Source organism: Bos taurus, chromosome 7, assembly GCF_002263795.3.
Source record: "Bos taurus isolate L1 Dominette 01449 registration number 42190680 breed Hereford chromosome 7, ARS-UCD2.0, whole genome shotgun sequence".
NCBI lineage: Eukaryota > Metazoa > Chordata > Mammalia > Artiodactyla > Bovidae > Bos > Bos taurus.
In genome coordinates, this window is record NC_037334.1 from 40,465,276 (window position 1) to 40,487,217 (window position 21,942).

A 21,942-nucleotide genomic window follows, 5' to 3' on the forward strand; every position below is an offset into this window, starting at 1 on the left:
ACACAGAGTTGGACACGACTGAAGCGACTTAGCAAGCAAGCAAGCATTAAGGCTAGAATCAGAAAACTCTCAATGTGCATCAAGCATTACATAATTTACCATTGGTGAAAGCAGTAAACATTCTCTTATTCCAAATTTTCTTACAACTTTTTCAATTTAAAAAAAGGAGAAGAAGAAAAGGCATCTTTAAACACCAGGGTTATCTGTTTTCCAAAGAGGTTGGCATGAACTTCTGGATGGAATTTCAGCTCTCTACCAGCCACCCCTGCCCTCAGTCCTTCAAGCACAAAGCCAGAATTAGCCACTGCAGATATACAGCATGCTTCCTCACCAGTTCTAGAGAGAAAACAGATTTCCTATGACAGAGCAGATCCAAATGTTTCCATGAAAACAGCAGATGCTGCACAGGAACACTTCCCAGAACTGTTTTTACCAGGAAATGCAATCAGAGTGTGCTTCTGTGCTCACTGTAAAGAACAAGGCTTAGCAAGTCTCTGCGCTCCCTGGGTAATGAGGCCCGAATGGGAGGCATCAGGAAGCCTCTAACCTAAACGTCTCTCTCAGGAAGAATTTGAGCAAACTCTGGGAGATAGTGGAGGACAGAGGAGCCTGTCATGCTGCAGTCCATGGGGCTGCAAAGGATCAGACGCAACTTAATGCCTAAACAACAACAGGAAGATGTGGTTGATATTTTAGAACTCACATTTTGAAAAAAAAAAAATGGGAGGAACTTCCATACCATGTATGGTATATTTTATACATCATGAAAATAAACAAAGCATATTTTATACTGCACTTTGGTGCCAGCATAGAGATAAAGCAACTGACCCTCAGAACACAACATTGATCCTTATGTTTGACTCAAGTGTGTGTGGAATTGTGTTTAATAGGAGACATATATGGCACGTCAGTGAGTAAAGAAGGTACTGTGTAGTAATGGAGCTGGAAAAATTGGTTATCCTGGTTATCCATATGGAGAATGTTACTGATTCTCTACTTCTATCACTATTGATAATCCACTCTAGAAGGAGAATAAAGACTGAAATTTCAAATGGAAAACTCTAGAAGAAAATATAACTGATCTTAGAGTAAAAAAATTTCTTAAACAAGATACCCAGATAGCTGTATAAAAAAAGATTGACAAATGAGGTGCTTAGACTACATTAAAATGAAAAGCTTCTTTTCATGAAAAGAGATGCTTACGGGGGGTAAAAATTTCTTTAGACACAGGGAGAAGATATTTGCACAAATGTGTTAGACTAAAAATCAATGCAAAGAAGATATTTTAAAAATGTAGAAACACTGAAAAGCAAGACAATCTAGTATGGAAGTGGAAGAGAGGAATAAACAGATCTTTCTCAGAAAAGGAAAAGGAAAAAAAAACCACCTGTGATTAGTAAGCACACAGAAACTTTAACAGCCTCCTTAGTAATGCTGCTGCTGCTGCTAAGTCGCTTCAGTCGTGTCCAATTCTGTGCGACCCCATAGACGGCAGCCCACCAGGCTCCCCCGTCCCTGGGATTCTCCAGGCAAGAACACTGGAGTGGGTTGCCATTTCCTTCTCCAATGCATGAAAGTGAAAAGTGAAAGTGAAGTCACTCAGTCATGTCCGACTCTTAGCAACCCCATGGACTGCAGCCTTCCAGGCTCCTCCATCCATGGGATCTTCCAGGCAAGAGTAATGAGGCAGATGCAAATCTGTGCACACTGAGATGACTGCTGCTGCTAAGTCACTTCAGTCCTGTCCAACTCTGTGGGACCCCACAGATGTCAGCCCACCAGGCTCCCCCGTCCCTGGGATTCTCCAGGCAAGAACACTGGAGTGGGTTGCCATTTCCTTCTCCAATGCATGAAAGTGAAAAGTGAAAGTGAAGTCGCTCAGTTGTGTCGGACTCTTAGCGACCCCATGGACTGCAGCCTACCAGGCTCCTCCATCCATGGGATTTTCTAGGCAAGAGTACTGGAGTGGGGTGCCATTGCCTTCTCCACACTGAGATGACAGTGCATATCAATTCAATTGGAAAATTTTAAAAGTTTGACAACACTGAGTATTAGGGTCTCTGAAACTTTGAAAAACAAGTATGGATAAATTTTATAAAATTGTGCATTCATGTACTTTGTGACCCAGCATCTCCACTCCTAAGATGGTACTGAGGAGTCAGTGTGCAAAAAAGTACAGGTGACATGTAAAAAGTATTCCTAATGGCAGTCTGCAGATTGACAGAGGATGGACAAATAAATTGAGTTCTACAGCACTGATAAGAATGATCCACTGTTATGCTGCTGCTGCTGCTAAGTTGCTTCAGTTGTGTCTGACTCTGCGACGCGATAGACAGCAGCCCATCAGGCTCCGCCGTCCCTGGGATTCTCCAGGCAAGAACACTGGAGTGGGTTGCCATTTCCTTCTCCAATGCATGAAAGTGAAAAGTGAAAGTGAAGCCACTCAGCCGTGCCCGACTCTTAGTGACCCCATGGATTACAGCCTACCAGGCTCCTGCGTCCATGGGATTTTCCAGACAGGAGTACTGGAGTGGGTTGCCATTGCCTTCTCTGCCATTGTCATGCATAGGTTAACAAACACTATGTTTTAGTAACACGATGTTGAGATTAAAATGTATAAACAGAAGTTAGTAAAAACAATAGGAAAAAAAAGTAGAATACCTTTTATATCAAAGAGTGTTCTTCTTATATTTTCTTCAAAGAGTTTTATAGTATCTGGCAGGCTTTCTAAAGAAACATTTCTCTAAGAAAGGCATACAGATGGGTAAAAAGAACATGAAAATCTGCTCAGCATCACTAAACAAGAGAAATATAGATCAAAACTACAATGAGGTATCACCTCACACCAGTCAGAATGGTCATCATCAAAAAATCCACAAATAAATGCTGGAGAGTGTATGGAGAAAAGGGAACCCTCCTATACTGTTGGTGTGAATGTAAACTGTCACCGCCACTAAGACGAATGGTATGGAGGTTCCTTAAAAAACTAAAAATAGAGTTACCATATGATCTTGGGAAAGGAGTACGTCAAGGCTGTATGTTATCACCCTGCTTATTTAACTTATATGCAGAGTACATCATGCAAAATAACAGGCTAGATGAAGCACAGACTAGAATCAAGAATGCCAGGAGAAATAACAATAACCTCACATATGCAGGTGACACCACCCTTATGGCAGAAAGTGAAGAAGAACTAAAGAGCCTCTGGATGAAAGTGAAAGAGGAGAGTGGAAAAACTGGTGTAAAACTAAACGTTCAAAAATTAAGATCATGGCATCCAGTCCCATCACTTCATGGCAAATAGATGGGGAAACAATGGAAACAGTGAGAGACTTTATTTTCTTGGGCTCCAAAATCACTGTAGATGGTGACTGCAGCCATGAAATTAAAAGACACTTGCTCCTTGGAAAAAAAGCTACGACCAACCTAGACAGCATATTAAAGAGCAGAAACATTACTCTGCCAACAAAAGTCCGTCTAGTCAAAGCTATGATTTTTCCTGTAGTCATGTATGGATGTGAGAGTTGGACCATAAAGAAGGCTGAGCACTGAAGAACTGATGCTTTTGAACTGTGGTGTTGGAAAAGACTCTTGAGAGTCCCTTGGACTGCAAGGAGATCCAACCAGTCCATTCTAAAGGAGATCAGTCCTTAATATTCATCAGAAGGACTGATGTTGAAGCTGAAACTCCAATACTTTGGCCACCAGAGGCGAAGAGCCCACTCATTGGAAAAGACCCTGATACTGGAAAAGATTGAAGGCAGGAGAAGAAGAGGACTACAGAGGATGCGATAGCATCACCGACTCGATGGACATGAGTTTGAGTAAGCTCCAGGAGATGGTGATGGACAGGGAAGCCTGTTGTGCTGCAGTCCATGGGGTCGCAAAGAGTCGGACATGATTGAGCGACTGAATTGAACTGATGATCTAGCAGCCCCACTCCTGGGCAAATATCTGGAGAAAACCATAATTCAAAAAGATACATGCACCCCAGTGTTCGTTGCAGCACTATTTACAATAGCCAGGACTTGGAAGCAACCTAAATGTCCCTCAACAGAGGACTAGAAGAAGTTGTACATATAATCTATGGACTATTACTCTGCCATAAAAGCAAAATAATGCTTTTGCAGCAACATGAATGCAAATAGAAATGATCGTACTAAGCAAAGTCAGAAAACAAAAGACAGAACCATAGCTATCACTTATATGTGGAACCTAAAGTATGGTGCAAATGAACCTATCTATGAAACAGAAATAGATTCACAAACATAAGGAACAGACCTGTGGCTGCCAGGGGGAGGGTGTAGGGGAAGGGAGTACTGGGAATTTGGGATTAGCAGATGTAAACTATGATATATAGGATGGATAAGCAACAAGGTCCTATTATATGGCACAGGGAACTATATTCCATATCCTATGATAAATCATAATAGGAAAGAATATATAGAAAAGAATGTCTATATGTATATAACTGTCATTTTTCTGTACAGCAGAGATTGGAAAAACATTGTAAATCAACTATGTGTCAATAAAAAGCTAAATTAAAATTACTTAACTAAATAACTAATAAGGATTTATTGTATAACACAGGAAATGCTACTCAATACTCTGCAACGGTCTATATGGGGGAAAAAACCTAATAAAGAGTGGATATATGTAAAAGTATTTACAGATTAACTTTGCTGTACACCTGAAACTAACACAGCATTGTAAATCAATAAAAAAATTTTAAAAGGTAGAATACCCTTAAATATATTTTCAAGAAAACATAACAAACTCTTGTTTGGGCAGGCATATTAAGTGATAACATAACAAATGAAACAAAGCTGTCAAACACATAGTTTATGAAGTTGTTACCCAAGGGCTGGTGACAGGGCATGGAGTAAATAGGAACATATAAGTAGGTATAGTCATTGAAGGTGTTCTGTTTCTTGGAATGGTTGTACAGTGTGTAGGTGATAAAGGATTTTAAAAAAGAAAATATCTCAGTTCTTTGCACATTGGTGCTGCATTTATTTTTTCATCTGTAGTCATGAATCTCTCCCTCCTTCCCTAGTTTGGGAATATTCTGTCTGACATACAGAGACAATCAATGTTATGATGGAAAAAGGAAAACTGAGGAATTCTTAAAGGAGGTGGTGGGGACAAGAGAGATTGGCATTCTACGAAGAAAAAACTGCAAGGCAAAGATGAAAACACGATGAACTTGACAACTAGCTATGGATTCAGATGAACACACACCAACACCGAATGAAAGACCTCAGTATTAAAAATACCGTTCAGGTTTCCTCAGGGCTGGGCTGGTCCTTATTTTGAGGGTCACTCCAAGTCTCACGCCCCATTTGCTAGACTCTGGTATGGAGTGGCCATTTCTCAGTGGGCTGGGGCATGATGTCCCTGAATGCACAACTCACAATCAATAGTCAAACTTTGTAGCCCTAGGTCGACTAAGATCACATAAATCTTCCTAAGGACAAGAGATGACACAATTTGTCAGGGTCACTACTGGGCACCTACAGAGTCGAACTGTTCCTTGGACACAAACACTGCTTCTGCTTCTTCAGGAGGAACTCCTAACAGGCCCCATCAGAGGTCTGTGAGCCTCTGCGAAGATGCCTTCTTCCCACACAGAGTAGGAATCCAAAGTAGAATCTAGGCAGAGTCCACAAGAGACATACCAAGGTTGCTTGCTGACTGCACTTTAGAGTCACATTTTGAAAAGCTTTTCTATGTTTGGATTCCACTTTCAAGGCTAATCTGGCCATTAAATGCCTGAAATGTTTTGGGACTGGGTTCAAAGGAATTCACAGGGTCCAGGAAGGAGACCAGATTCAGCTTCTTTTGCTCCTACCACCTCCTTTCATGTTCCCCCACCTTTTGACAAACACTTAGCCCATAAGATGCTTAAATGTCATCCGTTCACAACCAGAACTGGGCAGGCTGGAGTGTGGACCATGAGGCTGAGTGCCAGGCCTCCATTTAATCCAGACTAGGCTCGCGGATTCAGGTAAGAAAAGCAGGGAACAGGAGGAAATGGAAGAATGTTGTGTCAGTCTGAATGTGGGCTGGAAAAGAATTTCCAGACAGAGTATTGCAGAAGGAAGTGAGTTTACTAAGCACAACGAGCACTGCATATATGTACCACAACTTCTTTATCCATTCATCTGTTGGTGGACATTTAGGTTGCTTCCACGTCCTAGCTATTGTAGATAGTGTTACAATGAACGTTGGTACATGTGTCTTTTTCAGTTATGATTTTCTCAGAGTATAGGCCCAGTAGTGGGATTTTGGGGTCATATGGTAGTTTATGGGGCTTCCCAGGTGGTGCTAATGGTAAACAGACTGCCTGCCAATGCAGAGACATAAGAGATGCAGGTTCAGTCCCTGGGTTGGGAAGATCCCCTAGAGGAGGGCATGGCAATCCACTCCAGGATTCTTGCCTGGAGAATCCCATGAACAGAGGAGCCTGGCAGGCTACAGTCCATTGGGTTGCAAAAAGTCAAACATAACTGAAACAACTTAACACGCATGCATGGTAGTTTTATTCCACTTTGTTTTAAGGAATCTGCATACTGTTCTCCATAGTGGTTGTATCCATTTACAGTCTCATCAACAGTGCAAAAGAGTTCCCTCTTCTCCAAACCCCCTCCAGCCATTTTTATGGCTGAGTAATCAGCCATAAAGAAGAACTCATTTTAAAAGTGAACTCATTTTATGGTTAAGTAATCAGCCATGAAAAGGAACTCATTAGAAGTCAGTTCTAATGTGTGAATGAACCTAGAGCCTGTATAACAATACAGAGTGGAATAAATGAGGAAAAAAACAAACATTGTGTATTAATATTTATATATGGAATCTGGAAAGAGAGTATTGATGAACCTGTTTGCAGGGCAGCAGAGGAGATGCAGACATAGCAGACTTGTGGACACGATGGGGGAAGGAGAGGGTGGGACAAATCAAGGGAGTAGCACTGAAACATATACTTTACCATATGTGAGAAAGATAACCAGTGGAAATTAGATGTATGATGCAGGCAGTTCAAACCTGGTGCTCTGTGACAATCTAGAGGGGTGGGATTGAGTGGCTTAAGGGAGTGGGGATATATGTATACCTATGTCTGGTCCATGTTGATGTATGGCAGAAATCAATATAATATTGTAAGGCAATTACCCTCCAATTAAAAATAAATAAATTAATTTAAAAAAGAAAGTTACTCTGGACACCTGCTTCCAAATGACATAGAAGTATCTTTTATTTAGAATTAAATCTTCTGATTTAGACCACAAATTCAGCAACCACGGGACTACCAATTCTTGTCTGGGATTTGCAGCTGTGCAGTTCAGCTATGGTCAGGCAGTAGGGGTGTTCTCTTTTATTAAAAAAAAAGAAGAAGAACAAGAGGCGTAATGTGGGTGCTGTGAGCACAGCGGCTGACCTCCTGACAGACAAGGGAGACAATGGGACACCGTTAGAACAGCAGGCAGGCTCAAGGGAGAACTGACACTTTTCATGGGTTAGTAGCTTATTTTTATGGTCTCAAAACAAAGAAAAATACTGCTGGAAGGGTGGCATTAGGTGATTTGTTAGGGTGCTAGAGAGTGTGTCCTGGGCTGGGCATTTTGCCTAATTTGTGGTCAGAAAGTTGGCCTGTAAGGATCAGAGGGGATTTTGGCAATGATTACATGGGGATCAGTCAATTTTGGAGATGACCTTGATTCTGGGCTCTACTTCTGTGGCATTTGTGTAAGGCTTCCCACCTTTGGCCTTGGGAGAGGACTCCATAGAGGATGGGTATAAAAAGAGTTGCTTAGAGCCCTCAGGCTGTGGTGTGGACCAGCAGTTTTCAGCCTCATTTTACTCAGAAAACCCTCTGCAACCGGTTTAACTATAAAAGCAGTTGCTTAAGTAGGAAAGGTGTGGAGTCTGTGAATTACTCTGCAAATGCTTGCTAAGGTTTTCAGTGGCAGTGATAACAGTTCTGTGGTGACTGACATGGCTAGACTTCTAATATTTTCATCTTCTTTGGGCATAACATGTTCAGGGGGAGGCAAGTATATCTGGACATCATACGGTCTCTGAAATTCAGAAGCAAAGTACACAGCTCCTGGTTTGCAGAGGCAAGGAATGGCTCAGAAAATATCCTGTCTCCTGGTCCCAATCAGGTAGACAAAATTCCAAACAGTCTAATAAACAATTTCCAAATGGTTATAGAGTTGAAATCTCAACTGCCCTGATTCAGTCCCTCCTCCAACTGAGGCAATTGCTTCAGGGAGAGGAAAAGAGGCAACTTCTCCTCTCTTTCCCTTTCTTTCTCCAGCTTCTCCTCTCTTTCTTTCTCCCATTATAAGAATAGGAGCTGACTGAGAGGATGACACTAGCATCAGGGATCTTAGCCTGGAAGCAGGGCATTTAAATGTTTTAAAAAACATGTGACTCTTAAGGGATACAAAGGAAGGAACTTTGAGCAATGAGAAGACATTCTGTTTCAAAGTGAAAGAAAAATAAGATAAATGACCAGTGTAGGGGAGCAAAATTACCACCCCAAAATGTTTCTCTGGTATTAGGATTATTTTAGATTGTTTATTTTTCAGAAACAGAACGCTCAGGAAGCTTTCTTTTTACCTCCCCCTTAACTGCCTAAAAGCATTTAGATAGGGGGCTTCCTCCAAGAAAGGAGCTATCACCAGAGGTAACTAAAACCAATAGGAGCTGGGCATAGTAGGCTGGGAAATTGACCAAGGCCTATTTGCTCACATTCTGCTCTGTGTCCCGCTGTCTCTATATGGCAAGACAACTACTTGTTTACCAGACTTTTGCTCTTCCCATTACTATGTGCATTGTCTTCCTCACCTTTGAAGTACTAGCCCCCTAAACCCACCAACTTTGCTCAGAATGGATACATTCTAATTGCCTGATTGCCTCTGAGTCTCATATTCTTCTACAGCCACCCCCCTTACCTATGTATAGTAATTGTTTTTGCTTTTATTTTCCTCCTGTTGATTTATCTCATGTCAATTTAATTCTTAGACCAGCTACAAGAACCTAGAAAGGTAGAAGAAAAACTTTTCTGCCCCAAAATCATTTTTTTAAAAGTAAAGCAGTTTAAAAACTGTGGCTGACCAATCTTGTTTTGTTTGCACTTCCCCACTGCAAACTGAGATCTACGATTGGGTGTGTCTATGTTGTAAGGGAACAAAATATGCTGCCCCAAATGTGTCTCCTTGGCATTAGGGTTATCTAGAATAATTAATTTTAAGAAACGAAAGACTCAAGAAGAGCTTTTACCTTCACCTTAACTGCCTTAAAGAATTTAGATAAACGGCCTATTCTAGGAAGGAGAACTATCACCAGAGATACCTACAGAGTATGTGCTAGGTAGACTAGACTTGGGGAAACTTAGCAAGGCCTATTTGATCGAAGTCTTCTCTGTCTCCCATTGCTTTCTGCCTGGCATGGCAAACATTTACCAAACATTTGTTTTTCCATCTTTCTAAAATTGTTTTCCCCTTTGAAGTCCTAGGCTCTTACCTTTCTCCTGAAATCCAAATGGCATATAAGCACCAGTTGCCTGAATGTCTGTGTGCTATATATTATGGAGTCCCCGAACATAGAAAATTTAATTTGTTTTTTCCTCATATTAATCTGTCTCATGTCATTTTAGTTGTGAGACCAGCCCAATGCACTCACAAGTGTAGAAGAAAATTATTGCCCCCCTAAAACAGGCTCAGTCCTGATGCTGCTCCACATACATTCACCATTTAGGTTTTCTTACCCTGTCCCATGTTACGCAGCACCACCTCTGTGCTGAAGGTGCTGAAGTCTTCCCTAACTTCACTCACATATATCCCACTGTTTACACAACATCTCCCACTTGTGTGTCTAGAATGATCTTTAATAACTGAACAAGGCCAAACCTAACTCAAGTCCCCATCCCTTTCCTTCTATAGTCTTCTCCCTTCCAGGTAATGTCAGTGCCACCCTTTGTTTGCACATGGGGTCATCCACATAATTGTCTTTCACTCTTATCTCATATCTACAATCCTCTGACCTCCCCAAGTCTATCTGGAATCCAGTTACTCTGCTTATTTCCATCATCGTTGCCTAGCCCTTGGCTTGTCACTCACTCTCTTAACTACCTGAGGATGACCAGGTCTTCTGCACCAACTCTCAGCTTTCCACCAGCCAGCTCTGCCCTTCAGGCCTCCAAGCAGAAGGCCAGCATCCCATCACTTCAAGTACAAAGAATTTGCTCACTTACCAGTTGAAAGAGGAAAGATATTTCTGGTCAAAGCTCAGATCTGAAAGTTTCCACTAAGTGAGCAGAAAATGCAGTCTGGTGAATCGCTCCCTGCAGCGCCCAGCACAGGAACACTCCAGAGAGCTGTCCTTGTCCAGGCAAATGCAGACAGAGTAGAGAGCAAGGACAGGTAAACCTCTAGCCTGCCTGGGAAATGACGTCCAGGATGGGAGGCAGTAGAGAATATAAGAGCCTGTGGCTTGAGCCCTTCCTTGGGGGTGGGGAAAAAAAGATGATAGTTGATAACCCACATTTCTAGGAAATGAAAATGAAACCATGGCAATCATGTTTATGTCTTTCTCTACAGCAGAAATATTTCCCAGAAAAAAAAAATACAAGAGTGTAACTTTAGGAAGCTCAGTGATTAAGGAGAGGGCACAGAGGTAGTAGAGGCGAGGAAAGGCAGGTTTCCAAGGACCCCTGGGAGGTCACCTAATGAAGACACCCAAGGGAGCACAAGGGACGGGGAAGGAGGAAGGCTGTGAGCAACTTTTCAAAGCTTCCAATGAGTGAGGGAGAAACATTTCTCTAACCTTTCTCTGTTTTTATTTTTTTTTCTTAATTTTATATTTTATATTCATAATCACAGAAAACTAGCCAATCTGATCACATGGACCACAGCTGTGTCTAACTCAATGAAACTAAGCCATGCCGTGTGGGGCCACTCAAGACGGACGGGTCATGGTGGAGAGGTCTGACAGAATGTGGTCTTCTCTAACTTTTTTCTGTCTTTATGTTTTTTTTCTTACTTTTAAATTTTATATTGGAGTATACCCAATTAACAATGTTGTGGTAGTTTCAGGTACACAGCAAAGGGCCTCAACCATACATATACACGTACTCATTCTCCCTCATGTCCTTTTGTTCTTTTGTCATTAGGAGCCCTATACCTGACTGCCACGTAGTCAAACCTGGATTGGATTACTCTGGCAGTCATGGGGTTCCTAAATTCATGTGGAAGATTAAAGGGAAAATACCAAATTTTTTAAGAAAAAAGAATAAATGGGAAGGTTTGCCATACCATTTATGGCATATTTTCATGTATATTTTAATACACTGTAAAAAGAAACCAAGTATATATTAATGCTGTACTTGAGAACAGCACAAGAATGAACTAACAGACCTATAGAACACAGTACTGAGCCTTGTGTCAAACTCAGGCATGTATGAAATTCTGAGGAATGGAAGAAGTGCATGGCATTTCAGTGGGTAAAGAAAGCACTGTCTAACAAATGGAGTTTGACAAACTAGTTATCCATGTGGAAAAAGGTACTGCCCCACCTTTACATCACTTTTGATAATCAACTCTGGAAGGTGGAAAGGTCTAAGTTTCAAGTGGAACATTCTAGAAGAAAATATAGTTGATCTTAGGGTATAGATAACCTTTTTCTTAAACCAGAGACCCAGGTGCCAGACACCCAAGTGATAGCTATATAGTAAAGACTGACAAATGAGGTGCCTTTGACTACATTAATAAGAAAAAATTCTGTTCATGAAAAGAAATGTTTAAGGACAGTAAAAACTAAAGAATTTCCAAAAACCTGGAGAAGATATTTGTATACATGATGTCAACTAAGGATCAATAGGAAAAAGGTATATTTGAAATTTCAGAAACCACTAAGCGCATGAGAAACAATCTAGTGTAGAAGTGGGCAAAAGACATTAACAGACCATTCTCTGAAAGAAGAACAGAAAACAAAACAAAACATGTCTGGCCAATAAACACATAGGTAGCTTAGCAGCCTTCTTAGTAATTAGAAAAATGTAAATCTGTGCAAAATGAGATGACACTCTACATCAATTCAACTGGAAACATAGAAGTTTGATAATACAGAGTATTAGTGAGAATGTGGATCAGTAGGATCTCTGAAACATAGTTGCTGAGAATATAAATCAAAATAATCACTTTGATCAACTAAAAATAATAAAATTGAAAAGGTTACAATCACTTTGAAAAAAACAATATGGTTTAGTTTGATAAAAGTTGTGCATTCATACACCTTGGATCACAGCATCTCCACTCCTAAGAATCACTATGCACAAAAGTACAGGGAATGTGTAGCAGTGTGTTCCTAATAGTGGACTTCATAATTGTGGGAAAAGAGGATAGCCATTGACAGAGAATAGAAAAGTAAAAAAAAATAAATAGAGCTTTACAGCACTGAAAGGAATGAGTCATAGCTTGCTGCTGCTGCTGCTAAGTCGTGTCCGACAGCGTATTAAAAAGCAGAGATAGCACTTTGCCAACAAAGGTCCATAGTCAAAGCTAGGTTTTTCCAGCCATCATATATGAATGCGAGAGTTGGACCATGAAGAAGGCTGAATACCCCAAAATTGATGCTTTTGAATTGTGGTGCTGGAGAAGACTCTTGAGAGTCCCATGGACAGCAAGGAGATCAAACCAGTCACTCTTAAAGGAAATCAACCCTGGATATTCATTGGAAGGACTGATGTTAAAGCTGAAGATCCAACACGTTGGCAGCCTGATGTGAAGAGCTAACTTATTGGAAAACATACTGATGCTGGGAAAGACTGAGGGCAAAAGGATAAGAAAGCAGCAAAGGATTAGATGGTTAGATAGCATCATTGACTAAATGGACACCAATTTGAGCAAACTCCAGGAGATAGTGAAGGACAGGGAAGCCTGGCATGCTGCAGTCCATGGGGTCACAAAGACATGACTTAAGGACTGAACAACAGCAAAAGGCCTCTAAGAGGTCTTTTTGCATCTTAGTGGTTTGACTCTCTGTTGAGATACAGTTTATTGGTGGTCAAATGATGGATTCTTTTAAAATCAAGTAAGTAAGTAAGTGTTAGTCGCTCAGTTGTGCCCAACTCTTTGTGACCCCATGGACTGCAGCTCACCCGGTTCCTCTGTCCATGAGATTTTCCAGGCAAGGATACTGGAATGGGTTGCCATTTCCTTCTCCAGGGGATCTTCCCAACCCAGGGATTTTACCAACTGAGGTAAATAACATAACCCTGAGATTATGCCAGGGAATAACTCTCTGCTTTCAGGCTGTGACTAATTTTTTAGTTGACAGTTTTGGCCAACTGAAGGGACCCAGTGGGCATAAAGTGATAAAGTGCACTGCAGGCAGATTCTTTACCGACTGAGCTACTAGGGAAGCCCAAAGAAACTAAAAAATTACTGAACCTAGAGTGCTTTCATTGTAAACAACTGTTTTGTTGTTTCCTATGTAATAAAATCAAACTAACTTATTATAAAAACTTCTTTTGTTTAGAATGAGAAAAACTGGTTTGGGAAACTTCATTGTGGTTTTGCACCACTTCCTACACAAGGAACTTAAAGATCACAGCTATCATTGATGATAGCCCTACAGGGTAAGCTGGTGAACCCTAAGGAAATTCAAGAAAGAGAAAACTATCTTTGTAAAAATGCAAGATCCTGGCCCCAGATAACTGAGATGCATATGAAAGGAATGACTTCCATAATCCAGATTCTTACATATTCCTTTACATAGAAGAGTGCTAAATTCCTTGATATCCAGTTTTTCTTACTTAACAATAATCTTTGATATTCAAACTGCTTGCCCACTTTGTTACAAACTTGTATATAACCTGACTCCCTCTTCCACCTCCTCAGAGCAGTCTTTCAAGATTACTGAGAATCTCTCTCCTAGGCTCAGAGTTCTTAACTTTCCTACCAAATAAAGTAACTCTTACTTTCAGGTTAGGACTAATTTTTTACTTGACAATATAAAGGAAGGAAGGAATAACTTATGACAGTTCACATGCTGTTTTCATTCCCCAAACTGTGATTACTTTCAGCTTATTGAGACCCTGTTTGGAAGCAAGTTAATGTTTTTGAAGATATAAACTCAGTATTGCTAATACTGTAGCAAGTTCCAGAGCTTTTACATCAGAGGGGAGGCAAGGTTTGGTTTTAGGCAGTAGAGTAAGATGAAATACAAATATAATTAAACACAGTTACTCTCTGTTTAAGCAGTGAAGTTGAGGCCACTCAGAGTCTCAAATTAATGTCTACGGTCTGTGATCAGTCTCAACATTAGCCATGGATACAGGACTTTTTAGTAAGCTCAGAGCTGTTCACAGAACCAAACCTTTCTCCCCTTGCTTCCTTCAATTCACATTATCACTTTATGCTCACGAAGTCCGCTCATAGATCTTATAAAGATATTCATAGAATACAGTAAATCTGATGAGGAAAATAACTTTTTCATTAATATGTAAAACACTGCACATAATATTATTTTGCTATATAGAACATATACCTAATAATTATCTACCAACCCGAGTGCAAAAACCTCTATATAAATATTATTCATTAAATAACACATTCTAGCAAGTTCACATTATCATGAAGATGAGTAAAATATTTTATTAAACTTCACTTTTTTAAAAGAATATATTCATGTTGTGCAAAACAGCAGAGGGGTTCTTATAAAAGTGTTCTTTTCATTACCTCTTTCTCTTTGATTCAGACGTTTGATCTAAGACCAAATTTCTGGTCAGTCTTTTTGTCCTGTCTATTCCATTGTATTTTTTGCAAATTCTCCAATTTTGCATGTTTCCGTGGCCATCCTGTGGTTAGGACTTCACCTTCCAATGCAGGTGGTGCATGTTCAATTCCTGGTTGGGTGCTAAGATCCCACATGCCTCATGGCCAAAAAACCAGAACATAAAACAGAAGTGATATTTGTGATTTTTGTCCAGTTAAAAATAAAATAAAATTAAAATGTAAACAAGCTCCCCCAACAGTTACAAATAAAACAGAAGCAATATTGTAACAAATTTCAATAAAGGTTTTAAAAATGGTCCAAATCTTAAAAAACAAACAAACAAACACATAGTTAAATTTAAAATTCAGAGAAATAACAAATATATATATTTTTAGGTACAGAAGTATGTTGCTAGTAGCTATCAGTCAGTTGTTTGGTTCTTACAGTTGAGATAAACTTCCAAGATATGAATTAAAATTAATTATGCTTTTAGTAGTCAACCGGAATCCATGGGAACTATATTGGTTTTCTATCCAGGTTGTCCACCTTTCTCCTCAAGAGCCTCATTGAATAAACATGACGTTTAATGATCAAGAAAATCAACTCCTTTTTAAGATATGATAGTCATTCTTTGAATGAGGGGCATCTGTTAAAGAGGTGAGCTGGATATCTCATGGGGCAAGAATAGAAAATACTAAAATTCTTATGTATGTTATTTTTCCAAGAATTTTCATTTTCTCTTTTTAGTTTATGGTTATGAGACCTGTTGTATACCAATAAAATTATTCATATATGTAGTTAATAAATAATTGTGACTATATTAGTACTTAACCCATTACTCAGCATTCTTTTATTAATACTAGTAGTGAACTAAGATCTTTAAAATATTAAGAATGTTAAGCATCTAAGTCAATATTACTCTGGTGGTTCTCCTGAGTCCTACATAGGAGCAGAAGTAAAAAGTAAGGGACTTCCAGTTTTATTTTGTTGGACATAATCAGATGCCTCCAATGTGCATGGCTGTCAGATCTACAGTGCTCTCTTTTGTTAAAAATACTCACTGTGGTTTCATGTATTCTACAGACAGAGTCTATCTAGTTGATTGTAGACTTGGATGTTATCTGCATTTGTGCAACTGATGGAAAGGTTTTTGATCCTCTTCCTTAATTGCTCTACCCCTGGAGCTCAACTGTGGGTTTATCTCCACCTCTGCTTGTGGATCATCCACAGGAGTCTGCTCCCAAGGCTGCCTTTGAGGACTTGGGTCTACCCCAGTGAAGACAGGGATGGAGGTATTGTGGCTGCTTGGATCATGAGGACCCCAAATGTGACAGGTGCACAGGTAAGCTGGTGGCCATGGGTGCAATAGATATAACTCTATTAGGTGCTTTTTCTAGCTTCAGAAGCTAGCTCTCAAAGGGCAGCCCTGGCTGGGGTTCTTCTCTATTGTGCAGCTGCTGGTGCCAAGGTGTGGGGAAAGAGGCAACAGTTGTGGCTAAGTCCCCTGCTGTGACTCTGTGTCCACCTGGCTTCCCAGCTAAGGCATTCCCCATTGTGGACTTCTTCCCTCCTGTTCCATCAGGCCATCTCCCTGCATTCAACAGCAGTCCTCAGCCCAGGATTGCTCTCCAATCCCCACACTCTCACTTCCAGCTCCCATGTGTACCAGTGGATCCACATCCCAGTCCCAGGTATGTAAGGCTGTATCATGGATTGTCTTTGTGGTTCTTACTCTATTCAGACTGTCATGTATCAGTTGCTTCACCCTCCTCTGACAGCCTAAAATGCTTTGTTTCTGTCTCAATAAATTTCCCTGGATGTGGGAGTCTCTCCTGTGCTTCAGTTACCCCACTTCCAGGAACAGATCCAGTCCTGTGTGCTCTTTTCCTTCCCCTTACTTTCTTTCATCCTACTCGCCAGGCACGTATCCATAAAATCTCTGATGGTCAAGGACTCCTACTATCATCTAGCTGGTATTTTGTGGGAAACGCTGCATCTGTAGCTGTATTCCTGATGCATTCATAGAGAGATATGCACTCCATATCTAAGTACTCCTCTGCCATTTTGGTCCTCAATCTAATACTTTCCTATGTATAGGAAGATGCGAGGGGGTTTCCCTGGTGGCATAGATAGTAAAGACTCCACCTGCAATGCAGGAGATCTGCGTTCAATCCCTGGGTTGAGAAGATCCCCTGGAGATCCCCTGGAGAAGGAAATGGCAACCCACTCCAGTATTCTTTCCTGGAGCATTCAATGAACAGAGGAGCCTGGTGAGCTACAGTCTATAGGGTCAAAAAGAGTCAGACATGACTGAGTGTCTATCACTTCACAGGAAGATGCAAGAATCTGGGCTTTCTGAATTACTTCCTTCATATGCATCTTAGCCATCTAGGGCCACTATCCTGTTTATCTCCATCCTTAGTTCCTCTCAGTGTGCACCATCCTGAGGTGGAGGCTGATGACTTGGTAGCTGCAGCATCCTTTGTTTACTGAAATGCCAGGAGATATTTTTTTAATGTAAATTTCCCTCGAGAAATAGATGCTTAGATAGCTGCTGATGAGGAAGAGCTGACCCAAGATGCAGAGCACACTGAGCTCAACTGGAAGCCTCCTCACCTGGGAGGAGCCTCAAGACAAGAGATTCTCTTACAGTAGTGAACATGAGTGAAGGCCATCCCTGTGGAGGAGTCGAGATATACCTGCCTAGTGACAGACCTGGCCTGTGGGAATCTCTCTGCAGCCTGGGGTGAAGAGTGAGAGGAAGGGCAAGAGAAGAAAGAGAAGAGGGGGCATCTGGGATTGTAGCACAGGGCCAGCAAGCACCTGGGGAGACCTTTCCGTCTGTCCCTTCCGTCTCCAGAACCAATACCCACCTTCCTGTCTAGGCTGTTCCTGGCACTGCAATGCTGTCCTTCTCAAACCAGAGGTGATCAGAGCTGTGGGTGGAGGAGGAAATGACAGAAGGAATGAAGACATGAATATGGAACAAGGAGAAGGTGGTCATGCTTCCTCACACATGTCTGTATGGCTGGATACCGGCCCCCACCACTTCTCCATTCCCATTTTGTTTCTAGTATTATAGATATTTTTCTCACGTAAAGGATAAAAATAAATAATCTAGAACCAAGTGTAGTCAGGAGAAGAAGTTAAACTCTATGAGTGCTCATGTGTCAAACAGCTGTATCAGAGCCGAAATATGTAACGGCTTAAAATGTGTAACATTCTTTCTTGTTCACTTATTTGTTCATTTACTTTGGCCAACTGACTAAACCAGCATTTACATAAATGAGTAAATTAACAAACTTGAATTACAATCTCTTTTTTTCCTAAACTGTTAGGACCATTCCAATCTGAAAACTGGTGAGGTGTTTATACTTCACTAATGCAAAGTAATAGGAATAATTTGCCTAACTGATAATGCACGATCAGTTTGGTTTTTGCTTTCAGTGGACAATGTGGTTCACTTGGGCCAATAATGAATGAGCTTGCCCAGACCTTGGTCCTGGGCCTGGTTTTTATCTATTGAGGTCTACACATGGGTTGGATTGAAAACACAGGCAGGCCGCAAAGGGCTTGATAGCAAGACTGAGGTTTTACCTCTGCCCATCTTGAGGGGCTGTCACAGAAAATGCCTTTCTCATAACTTTCTCTCTTTGCTCAGTCTTTGACTCCATCCTTAACTGCCTTCTTCTCCTACTTCTGCCCTCTCATTTTTCTTCTTTCCTATGGCAGTGAGATCCCAGGATTGATTCACTTGAAAGGATTTAGGGAGGGTGCCCTTTTAAGTCAGCTGTCACTTAGCTTTCCTTGGTTGAAGGGACTAAGAGATTTTTATTAAATGTCTAATTAATATCCACCACCACCACCACCACCATGGCCCCCGCTGCCCCCGCCCCATAAAAGGTCACACTCAAGAATTCACACAAAATCTTAGAGGGTTCCTAAGTCTGCTTGGGCTTCTCTGGTGGCTCAGATGGTAAAATGTCTGCCTGCAATGTGGGAGACCTGGGTTCAATCCCTGGGTCAGGAAGATCCCCTGGAGAAGGAAATGGCAACCCACTCCAGTACTCTTGCCTGGAAAATCCCATGGACAGAGGAGCCTGGTAGGCTACAATCCATGGGGTTGCAAAGAGGTGGACATGACTGAGCGACTTCACTTTAACCTTTCAAATCTGCTTGAGCCATAGAACCCAGGAGACCTGGTGTGAGCTCATTTTCTCTTTTTCTCATATGAGGGTGTGGACAAAGAATGTCCCCTGTAATTTCAGAAAACAAAAGATGTTTGGATCTTAAAGCTATCAGCCAGGGCAGCTGCATCCTGACTGAAATTCAGTATGGAGAAAAACAGGATACTGGCACTAGATAGTTAAGATGCATATCAGAAGAATGATTTCAATAAGCTCAGACTCTTGCATCTGCCCTTACATATAAAATAACTAAAACTATTAACTTTATATATTTTAGTTTTTTGTGTGATTAGTGGTAATTTTTAATGTTCAACTATGAGTTTTTGATTTTTGTGTTTTAGGAAAATATCCAGTATACCCTGACTCCTCCCTTAATGCTTGGGAACTGTTCCTCAAAGTTGTCTGAGAGACTGTTTCCTGGTTACTAATCCTCAGTAAGGCCACCAAATAAAACATAATTCTCAACTTTGGGATGCTGCAATTTTTATCCAGTCAACAAGGGAAACATTCCAAATCATATCTGCAAAATTTCCAGAGACAAGAATGTTGTCATTTGCAAGTTATAAAGAGCATCTGAGTAAATAAGAAGCAAATACAATGTACTTTAACTACAGTGATTATTAGGAAACAGAAAACAAAAGTGGACTCAGGTTCATTCTATAGGAAGGAAATACCACAAGAATGAGTCCCTGGCATGGGGATGTACAGAGGAAAGAGGGGGCCTAATTTAGATTCTTAATCTAAAAACTAACTCTAAAAAGATATATTTAATTATGCACTAGACATTAAGCAAAGTCTTCCTCAGTGATCAGTGCAAATAAATAGAGGAAAGCAACAGAATGGGAAAGGTTAGAGATCTCTTCAAGAAAATTAGAGATATCAAGGGAACATTTCATGCAAAGATGGGCACAATAGACAGAAATGGTATGGACATAACATAAGCGGAAGATGTTAAAAAGAGGTGGCAAGAACACACAGAAGAACTGTACAAAAAAGATCCTCATGACCCAGATAATCACGATGGTGTGATTACTCACATAGAGCCAAACATTCTGGAATGCAAAGTTAAGTGGGCCTTAGGAAGCACCACTACAAAGCTAGTGGAGGTGATGGAATCCCAGTTGAGCTATTTCAAATCCTAAAAGATAATGCTGTGAAAGTGCTGGACTCAATATGCCAGCAAATTTCGAAAACTCAACAGTGGCTACAGGACCAGAAAAGGTCAGTTTTCATTCCAATCCCAAAGAGAGGTTATGCCAAAGAATGCTCAAACTACCGCACAATTGGTGGCTCAGAGGTTAAAGCGTCTGCCTGGAATGCAGGAGATTCAGGTTCGATCCCTGGGTTGGGAAGATTACCTGGAGAAGGAAGTGGCAACCCACTCCAGTACTCTTGCCTGGAGAATCCCAAGGAGGGAGGAGCCTGGTAGGCTACAGTCCATGGGGTCGCAAAGAGTCAGACACGACTGAGCGACTTCACAATGACACCACGACGACTGCACAATTGCACTCATCTCCCATACTAGCAAAGTAACGCTCAAAATTCTCCAAGCCAGGCTTCAGCAATACGTGAACCGTGAACTTCCAGATGTTCAAACTGGTTTTAGAAAAGGCTGAGGAACCAGAGATCAAATTGCCAACATCTACTGGATCATTGAAAAAGCAAGAGAATTTCAGAAAACTATCTATTTCTGTTTCATTGACTATGCCAAAGCCTTTGACTGTGTGGATCACAATAAACTGTGGGAAATTCTGAAAGAGACGGGAATATCAGACCACCTGACCTGCCTCTTGAGAAACCTGTATGCAGGTCAGGAAGCAACAGTTAGAACTAGACATGGAACAACAGACTGGTTGCAAATAGGAATAGGAGTATGTCAAGGCTGTATATTGTCACTCTGCTTATTTAACTTATATGCAGAGTACATCACGCAAAATGCTGGGCTGGATAAAGCACAAGCTGGAATCAAGATTGCCGGGAGAAATATTAATAACCTCAGATATGCAGATGACACCACCCTTATGGCAGAAAGTGAAGAAGAACTAAAGAGCCTCTTGATGAAAGTGAAAGAGGAGAGTGAAAAAGTTGGCTTAAAGCTCAACATTCAGAAAACTAAGATCATGGCATCTGGTCCCAACACTTCATGGCAAATAGATGGGGAAACAATGGAAACAGTGATGGGCTTTTATTTTTTTGGGCTCCAAATATCACTGCAGGTGGTGACTGCTGCCATGAAATTAAGACATACTTGCTCCTTGGAAGGAAAGTTATGACCAACCTAGACAGCATATTAAAAGCCAGAGACATTACTTTGCCAACAAAGGTCCATCTAATCAAAGCTATAGTTTTTCCAGTGGTCATGTGTGTATGTGAGAGCTGGACTATAAAGAAAGCTGAGCACTGAAGAATTGATGCTTTTGAACTGTGGTATTGGAGAAGACTCTTGAGAGTCCCTTGGACAGCAAGGAGATCCAACCAGTCCATCCCAAAGGAAATCAGTCCTGAATATTCATTGGAAGGACTGATGCTGAAGCTGAAACTCCAATACTTTGGCCACCTGATGCAAAGAACTGACTCGTTGGAAATGACCCTCATGCTGGGAAAGGTTGAAGGCGGGAGGAGAAGGGGAAGACAGAGAATGAGATGGTTGGATGGTATCACCAACTCAAAGGATATCAGTTTGAGTAAACTCTGGGAGTTGGTGATGGACAGGGAGGCCTGGCATGCTGCAGTCCATGGGGTCACAAAGAGTCGGACATGACTGAGTGACTGAATTGAACTGAACTGAACTGAACACTTAGAAATCACTTGCTTACATTTTGCCACATTCCTTGCACCAGCTGATACCCCTGTTGCACCTATAGCTCAAAGCAGAAATTAATGGTCTGCAGACTTTTAGCAACACAAACAGGAGGTTGCTGCATTTTCTGCCTTGGCCTCATTTACACCACCATCTGGAAGACATTACTGAGGC

General features: G+C 41.1%; 1 protein-coding gene and 1 long non-coding RNA gene across 9 annotated transcripts in view; both read right to left on the reverse strand.

The window, feature by feature from the left end:
* Positions 1–10,456, reverse strand: part of IFI47 (interferon gamma inducible protein 47) — a 77,858-nt gene extending 67,402 nt beyond the window's left edge. For all 8 annotated transcript variants that reach the window (XM_059888195.1, XM_059888193.1, XM_059888192.1 and 5 more), the window contains 1 exon segment: positions 10,259–10,456. The gene's annotated coding sequence lies outside the window, so the exon portion shown is untranslated.
* Positions 10,457–14,696: 4,240 nt separating this feature from the next.
* On the reverse strand, positions 14,697–20,473 carry LOC132345734 (uncharacterized). The gene is made up of 3 exons (XR_009495241.1): positions 20,327–20,473; positions 17,655–17,717; positions 14,697–14,938 (listed from the first exon to the last, which is right to left on the reverse strand). It is a non-coding gene; the product is annotated as an uncharacterized lncRNA (long non-coding RNA).
* Between the last annotated feature and the right edge of the window lie 1,469 nt (positions 20,474–21,942).